Raw genomic sequence first — 12,100 nt, 5'->3', positions numbered from 1 at the left:
CACTGGATATCAGTGTGGATTAGTGATGGGAAGTTCGATTCTTTTCCGCGAACCGGTTCTTTCGGAAGGTTTGATTCAATAAACCGGTTGAAAAAAAAAAACAGTTACATAATCCATTGCGATTTATTATGTTATTTAATGAACTTACGTTTCGTCAGATTGCCCTTCATTCAAGCCCTCGGTTTACCCGCACTCATTACATTAGCACAAAATCAGTTCAGAATCAATCACCAAAAGAATCAGTTCGGTTCAGACGCGCTGTGAGTCAGTCGGCTTCATGCTGAATCACGAATGCGCAGTATCATCAGCTCCTCGGTTCTCGAATCGGACGCGTCCGAAAGAAACGGTTTTCGGTTCAGTTTACTAATGATCTGAAAACTGATAAAACTTCATAATTAACTATAAATACAGTACAGATATTTCATAAATCATCCCTTATTCATATTAAACATGGAGTCTTTAGAGTCTTAATTATTGTCCAACTTCCCTGAAAACCCCTTTGGCCCATACATAATCTACAATATACAGATTAGAAACATGTAGCACCTATCTTAAAAAAAAAAAAAAACGTATATATATATATATATATATATATATATATATATATATATATATATATATATATATATATATATAGTTTTATCACACTTTCCGATGTTTAACAAAATACTTGAAAAATTACACGCATGCGCAGTATCATCAGTTCATCGGTTCTCAAATCGGACGCCTCCGAAAGAAACGCTTTTCGGTTCAGTGTACTGGTGATCCGAAAACCGATGCAACCGAGTACCAAAGACAGCAGCAACAACCAACAGATGCTGCACAGCTAAGCATTGCAGGATTTGCAAGACTAGAATTGGCCAAACAAGCAGTGCTACTTTATGATGCAAGTTCTCCAAGACAACAAGAAATTCATAATGTCATCATTAAGGATCTCCTCATTGGCTGCACTTTACCTCTGTCAAATGTGGGGGAGAGGCATTAAATAACTGAAATGTCATCTTTAACTGGAGGACAATATAGTGTGATACAATAATAAAATAGGTTCATTTGTATTTTCATGCACTTGTAATACAATAAAACCTTTGAAACCTTTTTTGATAGGAAACTAGTTCTGTTGACATAAAATAAAAATGTTCAATGGCAATGACTAGATGTAACAGTGGTATTTTTTTATTACTTTTTATATTGCCATTGGTTTAATGGGTTGAAAGGTTAAAATATTAATAGAATGTAAAATGTACAATACCAATTTATAATCTTTTTTAATTTAATTGCTTTCTGGACTCGGGCGGACTCGACTCGGACTCTGCCTTTAAGAACTCGGACTTGAGTCCAACTCGACCCCTTTTGGACTCGGACTCAGACTTTGACTCGATGTTTGTGGACTTGGTCTTGACTCGTACTCGACAAGGGTGGACTCGGACCCAACTCTACTATATATTAAGACTTTATATATAGGCTTTATGATCAGATTAGAGTGACTCTTGAAGGACCAGCACCACCTCCTCTTGTCCGATGGTTTGAGGAATATATTTTCCAGAATCCGGGATTAAGATTTAGGAGCTCATTTATATTCCACCTCCTTTCCTGAAAGTCTGTCTTGCAGAATTGACTAAAAATTAATCTTCACATTAAATTCCTAATTATTTTGCAATTCTTTTTTTCAGTTCTTCTTGACCTGCTTTTTTCTTCTTCTTTTCTGACCTCATGACTCAGTCAGAATTTTTCGTACAATGGTCAAGTCTTAACTTTTTTGTTTTCTGTATTGCATTTGTGTTTGATATTTCTCATGGGCTTTACAGTTTGAGTTAAAACTCTTTTTTAGCGCATTTCATCTGTAAAAGAAAACATGCCCAATAATTCTGCACACATGAAGATGTTTTTCTCTTCCAGCTTTCCTGGACTATTGTATAGCACTCATAAATGATTAAATAAAAAATAATGGTAGTTATTAAGATTGATATGGTTTGGAATTGGTAAAATGTGCTTGAAAAAAAATCACAATAAAACAATGTTTTAATGTTTAAGTTTGGAATATTAACTGACATGAATGAATGCTATATAAATATTGTTCATGTTAACATAATGTTTATAAATGAAATCTTATTGTAAAGTGTTACTAAAGTGATATATATATATATATATATTGTTCTGTGAATGTGATTTTAAAGTCTAGATGATTCGGATTAACCCTTTAACTGCCGTATCCTTTAAAACCTCACTGCCAGAGGGATATTGTGAATGCATGTGCCCGCTGGGCACAGTTTACCTGATGCCACCGGGGTGGCGATGGTATTGGTGGCTTGAGCCCGCCATCGCTGCTTCCAGCTATATTTAGGGCTCAAGCCCGAAGGGGCGAAGAGCCCTATTGTTCTTCTAAGGATTATTCTTCTTCTTATTATTATTTTTTTTATTTTTTATTAAACCTTCCGGGGGGTTTTGGAGGCCTTAACATGCTCAAAAACTCTTGAAAATTGGCACACACATTGGAATATGCGGCCATCAGGACGCCACAGAGACTGGGACCCGGGCGTGGCACAGGAGCTCTACAGCGCCCCCTGGAACACAGTCAGAAATCTTGAACCATAGCTCACACACACTTTCATGTATTTATATGAAACTCAGTACACTTATAGATCTCATTGAGCCGAACAACTTTCGCACTCTATGTCATAGGCTCCGCCCAACAGGAAGTCAGCTATTCAGGGCTGTTTATAAAAAGCATGCTCTGGAATTTGATATACTTGTCATAGGTTTTTTACTTGATTGCCACCTCGGTCAACTCGGTCAACATGATCTCAAGACATTGGGGATGGAAAATTGCGAGGGGATTTTTGATATCTCGAACGGTTTGCCCGTGGCGAGGCGTTGAAATTATGGCGAGAAATGAGAAACAGGAAATGTCTAATAACATCCACATACATTTCCTGAATTTGATCAAACTTCATTGGTTTGTTCGTTGTATGATACTGATCCTATATATGTGACTATTAAGAGTCAACATTATAGCGCCACCAACTGGCAGCAGGAAGTGTGTCATTTTCCAAATGCTTTGAATTCAGCATCTTATTTTTACTCTATTTACTTAAAACTTCATCAGAATAAGGACAAAACACGGCCGATGTAAATCTGTTGTGGGGATATTGATATCTGATATAGTGTTGCCATGGCAACGTGTCAAACTTGAATGTTCTGTTATGGTGAGTTTGAGGCAGACAACAAGCTCAGATTTACATGAAACTCAAAACACATATCAGTATTAGTGATAGCTAGACAATGGCAAAAGCTTTTAAAAGGGCGTGAAGGAGGCACTCTATAGCGCCACCTTTTGTCAAAAGTGGGGGGGTTAGTTTTAGCTACAGACACCAAACTTGGTACATAAATTGTTCTTTTCAAGACGGACAACTTTCTAATTCACAGTCATCAGCTACGACCAACAGGAAGTCGGCTATTTTGATTTGAATATTTAAATTGAGCTCTGATTTAATGCATACTCCTCACAGGAAATGCTCACTATACTCACCAAACTTTGTCTACATGTTGATAAAACATTGAGGAACTTAAATTGCGAACGGATTTTGGTTAGCTTGATTGGTTTTGTCGTGGTGATTTTTTGAAATGACAGTAAAAAGGGAATCATTAATTGTCTTGTATTTTTAAATTGCAGCTTCCAAACACTTAAAAAAAATTCATACAGAGATCAAATCATTCTGAGGACATATGCATAGTTTCATGACTTTACAACACTGTATGATTAAAAGAAAATTACAAAACTGTCAGACATCTCAACTCACTCTGTCCCTCTGTTTGAGGAATGTATGTGTGCTGACTGAGTGTGTGTGTGTGTGTGTGTGTGTGTGTGTGTGAGTGGGGGATGGGCATGAGCTGAGTGGCAGACACAATGAGAGAGAGAAAGAGAGAGAGAGAGAGACTTAATCATCTCTTTAATCACCAGAAAAAAAATGTATTTTAAATTGTTTTTTGTTGCTTTTGCTAACATTGCTGTTTTCATTACAGCTTAAGAAATCTCTTAGGCCTTATCCTTTTCTGACAGTTTCAGGAATTAAAAACAAAATTCTAAAAATACTTATTTGTGCTGCAAATAATAATTTCAATCTCATTTGATACTGACCTATTCCATCCTGTGACATGACATTTATCTTAATTTACATAATCTCATGGATGTAACAGTAAAACTGTTCAGCTCACAGATGAAGACTAAGCTGTAATGAAAGCAGAACTTTCACAAATGCTTATAAGTCATTAAAGGATTTTATAACACTGTAAAATAATGTCTAATTTGTTAACATTAGTAAATGCATTGGTAACACTTTATAATAACTGCACTCATTAGTAAATAGTCAGTTCATGCTTTATAAAGTCTTGTCCCAACTTAAATAGTCATTAATAAGCAGCTTATAAATACAGCTATAAATATCTTGATCTTGGTTTATAAGCACATTTATTAAAAAGGAGAGTAAAGGGTCAGTTATCTTCCTATGAAAAATAAAAAAATGAAAATAAACAAACAACAACACAGATTGATACAGAACTCAGAAATGTTATTGTGGATTTATGATCAAATCAGCCTCTAAATGAATCATACTCCTCCAAGAAGACACAAGTAGTTCACACCAAACTTTTTCAACATGATGCTAATATACTGAAGATGTTAAATTGCGAATGGGTTTAGGATACCTTAAATGGTGTGGCCATACCGATTTATTAAAGTAACATAAAAAAATACAATAGTTATTTTACTATATCTTTAACATTCTTCATTCCAACTCTTCATAATTTTTTATATACGTAGAAGTCATCATTTGAAAGAAGCACAGTAAGTTTCATAGCTTTATCATTTTCAAGAGCCAGCTTAAAATTAAAACTATCATAACTTATAAATCAAGCTTGCAATTCTTAGTACCAATAATGGCCACCAGATGGCGCTATATGATTACTTTTAAATAATTATTGTAGAAACAAGTATGATTTAAATCATTTATAGAAATCTTTCAAAGAAAAATAATATGTATTTTACTGATAAAATGACCCTCACTTAACTAGAATAATATGCTGAAGTATTGTGAAATACTGTGTATTAAGAATAATTCTTTATAGGCTTTATGGACAGATAAGTTTGGAGTGACTCTTGAAGGATCAGCACCACATCCTCTTTTACCACTGTTTAAAGACTTAATCTAACAGAACAGGTGCAAATTAGTTTTGGATAGCTTGAATGGTTTGGTCATGGTGATTTTTTGAAATAACAGTAAAAAAGGAACCAGTAAATGTCTTTTATTTTTTTAAGTGCAGCTTCTAAACACTTCAACAAAATGTACACATAGAAGACAAGTCATGCTGAGGAAATATGCATAGTTTCATGACTATACAACACTATATGGATGATAGAAAATAAAAAAACTACCATACATCTGATGTCACTCTGTCCCTCTGGGTAATGTGTGTGTGTGTGTGTGTGTGTGTGTGTGTGTGTGTGTGTGTTTGTGTGTTAAGTGTGTGTGTGTTAAGTGTGTGTGCTGAGTTTGTGTGAATGTGTGGGAGAGGGGATGGGCTTGGTGTCAGAGAGAGAGAGAGAGGGAGGGAGACTTAATCATCTCTTTAATCACCAGCAGAAAAAAAAGCAATTTTGTGTTGTTGTTGTTTTTTCATCATTACAGCTTAAGAAATATCTTAGGCCTCAACATCAACTGTTGCTAGCCTACTCCCAAAATTAATAGTCATTAGTAAGCATTTTATAAATACAGCTATAATTAAATTGTTCATGGTTTATATGCACATTTATTTTGAGGAGATTAAAGGCTGTAATCTTCCTAAAAAAAATAAAACAAATAATAATAAAACAAATAAACAAACACAGAACTCAGAAACATTTATTTCAACATGCAATAAAAGAAAACTGTACACTATATATATATATATATATATATATATATATATATATATATATATATATACACAATTGCATAAGTTTATATTTAATTTTTTTTATCAAGTGTACAGCTAATAATAATAATAATAAAAATAAAAATAATAATAATGCATTTTATTTAAGGCGCCTTTCAAACCACTCAAGGTAACCGTACAACAAGTAACAACAGTAACAATATTAAAACAAAAAATAACAGCAAATAACAATGTCAGTAAAAAACCACAATAATATTAGAATAGCACAACATATTGTGGAATACTATATTAAGACTTTATATATAGGCTTTATGAACAGATAGGTTTTGAGAGATTCTTGAAGTACTAGCATCTCCTCCTCTTGTACGACGGTTTGAGGAATATATTTTCCAGATAGTACCACCGCTCCCTATATGCAGAATACGCAGTCTTCGTAGGGCACCAACTCCCAGAGGGGGCACCATCCCAGTAGCTCAAAAAAAATAAAACATGCGCCATTCTCCCATCCACGCTCGCGACCGTTCGGACATTTGCGGATGAATGTTCGTAATTGATGGATGGACATCTATGCCCGGGTAAAAGACATCAGCAATCCGGCACAGAGAAAATAAAAATAAAGTAAAAAACAAAACAAAAACAGGCATAAAGTTGGCTTGACATTGGACATTCGAGAGTCTCAAATTTAGGGACCGTCTCTAAAGTTACATGTAATATTGTTATACACCTTTCTAACGTCAGTAGCATTTGAAGAGAATGACTTACAGTCATAAAAACAACTGTAATTGTTCATCTAGGTGACAGCTATAATGCACCATTAAATTGAATGTTTGATATTTTTTAAAACAAACTGTAAGTCATATGTAAATTATGCTACTTTTTCACATGGGCTCAAAAGCAAATTTGAAGCTCAATAACATTTGAGGAGAAAGACTTGCAGTCATAAACCAATTGTAATGTGTTCATTTAGGTGTCAGCTACGATGCACAACTTATACATTTTTTATATATATTAAAATAAAGTGTTACTAAAGTTACATATATTGTTCTGTGTATGTGATTTCAAAGTCTAGACGGGTCGGATTAACCCTTTAACTGCCATATCCCTTAAAAATTGATTGCCAGAGGGTTACTGTAAATGCTTATGCCCGCTGGGCACAGTTTTCCCGATGCCACCGGGGTGGTGTTGCACTGACGGCTTGAGCCCGCCATCGCTGCTTGCAGCTATATTTAGGGCTCAAGCCCGAAGGGGCGAAGAGCCCTATTGTTCTTCTAAGGATTATTCTTGTTATTATTATTTTTATTTTTTATTAAACCTTCCGGGGTGTTTTGGGGGCCTTAACATGCTCAAAAACTCTTGAAAATTGGCACACACATTGGAATCTGCGGCCATCAGGACGCCGCAGAGGCTGGGACCCGGGCGTGGCACAGGGGCTCTACAGCGCCCCCTGGAAGACAGTCAGAATTCTTGAACCATAGCTCACACACACTTGCATGTATTTATATCAAACTCGGTACACTTATAGATCTCATTGAGCCAAACAACTTTCACACTTTATGTCATAGGCTCCACCCAACAGGAAGTCAGCTATTCAGGGCTGTTTAAAAAAAGCATGCTCTGGAATTTGAAATACTCCTCTGAGGTTTTCAACCCGTTCGCCACGAAACTCGGTGAACATGATCTCAAGACATTGAGGATGAAAAATTGCGAGGGGATTTTTGATATCTCGAACGGTTTGCCCGTGGCGAGGCATGGAACTTATGGCGAGAAATGAGAAACAGGAAATGTCTAATAACATCCACATACATTTCCTGAATTTGATCAAACTTCATGGGTTTGTTCGTTGTATGATACCGATTGTATATATGTGGCTATTAAGAGTCAACGTTATAGCGCCACCAACTGGCAGCAGGAAGTGTGTCATTTTCCAAATGCTTTGAATTCAGCATCTTATTTTTACTCGATTTACTTAAAACTTCATCAGAATAATGACAAAACACGGCCGATGTAAATCTGTTGTGGGGATATTGATATCTGATATAGTGTTGCCATGGCAACGTGTCAAACTTGAATGTTCTGTTATGGTGAGTTTGAGGCAGACAAAAAGTTCAGATTTACATGAAACTCAAAACACATATCAGTATTAGTGATAGCTAGACAATGGCAAAAGCTTTTAAAAGGGCGTGAAGGAGGCACTCTATAGCGCCACCTTTTGTCAAAAGTGGGGGGGTTAGTTTTAGCTACAGACACCAAACTTGGTACATAAATTGTTCTTTTCAAGACGGACAACTTTCTAATTCACAGTCATCAGCTACGATCAACAGGAAGTCGGCTATTTTGATTTGAATGTGTATTTTTGAGATTTTACAGTTGTGAATTAATGAATACTCCTCACAGGGGAAGTACACTATACACACCAAACGTTGTCTACATGAAGAAAAAACATCGAGGAACTTAAATTGCGAACAGATTTTGGTTAGCTTGAACGGTTTTGTCGTGGTGATTTTTTGAAATGACAGTAAAAAGTGAAACATTAATCGTCTTGTATTTTTTAATTGCAGCTTCCAAACCTTTAAAAAACATTTTTAATTTAGAAAACCAGTGATTCTGAGGAAATATGCATAGTTTCATGACTTTACAGCACTGTATGATTAAAAGAAAATTAAAAAACTGTCAGACATCTGATCTCACTCTGTCACTCTGTGTGCTGACTCTGTGTGTGTGTGTGTGAGTGTGAGTGGGGGAGGGGTGTGAGCTGAGTGGCAGACAGACAGAGAGAGAGAGAGAGAGAGAGAGAGAGACTTAAACATCTCTTTAATCACCAGAAAAAAAACTGTATTTTAAATAGTTATTTTTTTGTTGTTGTTGCAAATTGTGCTGTTATCATTACATCTTAAGAAATATCTTAGGCCTTATCCTTTTCTGACAGTTTCAGGGATTAAAAAAAATCCTAAAAAACCTTATTTGTGCTGCAAATAATAATTTCAAACTCATTTGATACTGACCTCTGTCACCCTGTGACATGACATTTATTTGAATTTACATAATCTCAAGGATGTAACAGTAAAACTGTTCAGCTCACAGATGAAGACTAAGCTTTAATGCAAGCAGAACTATTTCACAAATGCTTATAGGTTAATGAAATCATAACAAAACACTTTTAAATTATTTAAGGATTTGGTAACACTTTAAAATAATGTCTCAATTGTTAACATTAGTAAATTCATTGGTAACACTTCATAATAGCTGCAATTCTTAGCTAAGCATTAGTAAATAGTCAGTTCATGCTTTATATAGCCTTCTCCCAAAATTAATATTTTAGTAAGCATTTTATAAATACAGCTATAATTAAATTGTTCATGGTTTATATGCACATTTATTTTGAGGAGATTAAAGGCTGTAATCTCCCTAAAAAAAATGTAAAATAAAAAATAAAATAAATAAAATAAACAAACACAGAACTCATAAATATTTATTTCAAGATGCAATAAAAGAAAACTGTACACTTGAATTTATATATATATATATATATATATATATATATATATATATATATATATATATATATATATATATATATATATATACACACACAATTGCATAAGTTTATATTTAAAAATGTTTAGCAAGTGTACAGCTAATAATAATAATAATGCATTTTATTTAGTTTTAGCTACAGACACCAAACTCGGTACTTAAATTGTTCTTATCAAGACGGACAACTTTCTAATTCACAGTCATAAGCTACGATCAACAGGAAGTCAGCTATTTTGATTTGAATGTGTATTTTTGAGATTTTACAGTTGTGAATTAATGCATACTCCTCACATGGGAAGTACACTATACACACCAAACTTTGACTACATGAAGAAACAACATCGAGGAACTTAAATTGCGAACGGATTTTGGTTAGCTTGAACGGTTTTGACGTGGTGATTTTTTGAAATGACAGTAAGAAGGGAAACATTAATTGTATTGTATGTCTAAATTGCAGCTTCCAAACACTTCAAGGCATGTTTTCATACAGAGATCAAATCATTATGAGGAAATATGCATAGTTTCATGACTTTACAACACTGTATGGATAAAAGAAAATAAAAAACTGTCAGACTTCTCAACTGACATGATCTCACTCTGGCCACTCCGTCTGTGTGAAGAAAGGGAGGGGGAGAGGGAGGGGGAGTGTGAGTGTGAGGGGGTTGGTGACTGTGAATCTTTGGTGACTGACAGTGTGTGTGGATTGTAGGGAGGGGCTGTCTGGCAGAGAGAGAGAGAGAGAGAGAGAGAGAGAGAGACCTAATCATTCCTTTAATAATCAGGAAAAAAAATCTATATTTTAAATTGTTATTGTTTTTGTTGTTGCTAATGGTGGTGTTTTTTTCCTTTCATTACAGGTTAAGAAATCTCTTAGGCCTTATCCTTTTCTGACAGTTTTTGGGATTTAAAAACATCCTAAGAAGCCTTATTTGTGCTGCAAATTATAATTTCAAACTCATTTGATACTGACCTATGACAACCTGTGACGTGACATGACATTTATTAATCTCATGGATGTAACAGTAAAACTCTTCAACTGACAGATTAAGCTGCAATGCAAGCAAAACTATTTCACAAATGCTTATAGGTCATTAAAATCATTACAAAACACTAATAAATTATTAAAGGGTTTGGTAACACTGTATAATAATGTCTAATTTGTTAACATTAGTAAATGCATTGGTAACACTTTATAATAACTGCACTCATTAGCTAAGCATTAGTAAATAGTTCATGATTATAAAGCCTTTTCCCTTAATAATAGTCATTATTAAGCAGGAATACATCTCTAATTACATTGTTCTTGGTTTAAAAGCACATATATTACAAAGGAGATTAAAGTTTCAGTTGTCTTATAAAATAAATCAATAAACACAACCCAGTTTGATTCAGAATTCAGAAATATTTATTTCAAGATGCAATAAAAGGAAACTGTACACTTGAAAAGGTTTTTAGCGATTCTTGAAGGACTAGCATCACCTTCACTTGTACGATGGTTTGAGGAATATATCTTCCAGATCCCTATATGCAGAGTATGCAGTCTTCGTAGAGCACCAACTCCCAGAGGGGGCACCAGTTGCTCAAAAAAAACAAAACAAATATGCGCCATTCTCCCATCCGCGTTTGCGACCACTCAATAGCATTTGAGAAGAAAGACTTGTAGTCACAAAACAATTGTAATGTGTTCATATAGGTGTCAGCTACAATGCACACCTTATACATTTTTTATACATTTTAAAATAAAGTGTTACTAAAGTTATATATATTGTTCTGTGTATGTGAAGAAAAAACATTGAAGAACTTAAATTGCGAACGGATTTTGGTTAGCTTGAACGGTTTTGTCGTGGTAAATTTTTGAAATGACAGTAAAAAGGGAATCATTAATTGTCTTGTAGTTTTAAATTGCAGCTTCCAAAAACTTAAAAACATTTTTTCATACAGACATCAAATCATTCTGAGGACATATGCATAGTTTCATGACTTTACAACACTATATGATTAAAAGAAAATTAAAAAAACTGTCAGACATCTCAACTCACTCTGTCCCTCTGTTTGAGGAATGTATGTGTGCTGACTGAGTGTGTGTGTGTGTGTGTGTGTGTGTGAGAGAGAGTGGGGGATGGGCATGAGCTGAGTGGCAGACAGACAGAGAAAGAGAGCGAGAGAGAGAGAGAGAGACTTAAACCTCTATTTAATCACCAGAAGAAAAAAAAAAGTATTTTAAATTGTTATTTTTTGTTGTTGTTGCTAACTGTGCTGTTTTCATTACAGCTTAAGAAATCTCTTAGGCCTTATAATTTTCTGACAGTTTCAGGAATTAAGAACAAAATTCTAAAAATACTTATTTGTGCTGCAAATAATAATTTCAAACTCATTTGATACTGACCTATTCCATCCTGTGACATGACATGTATCTAAATTTTTAAAATCTCATGGATGTAACAGTAAAACTGTTCAGCTCACAGATGAAGACTAAGCTGTAATGCAAGCAGAACTTTCACAAATGCTTATAAGTCATTAAAGGATTTTATAACACTGTAAAATAATGTCTAATTTGTTAACATTAGTAAATGCATTGGTAACACTTTATAATAACTGCACTCATTAGTAAATAGTCAGTTTATGCTTTATAAAGTCT

Source organism: Carassius gibelio, chromosome B3, assembly GCF_023724105.1.
Source record: "Carassius gibelio isolate Cgi1373 ecotype wild population from Czech Republic chromosome B3, carGib1.2-hapl.c, whole genome shotgun sequence".
Lineage (NCBI taxonomy): Eukaryota > Metazoa > Chordata > Actinopteri > Cypriniformes > Cyprinidae > Carassius > Carassius gibelio.
The sequence above is the reverse complement of the archived record's forward strand: the minus strand, read 5'-3'. Positions refer to the sequence as shown.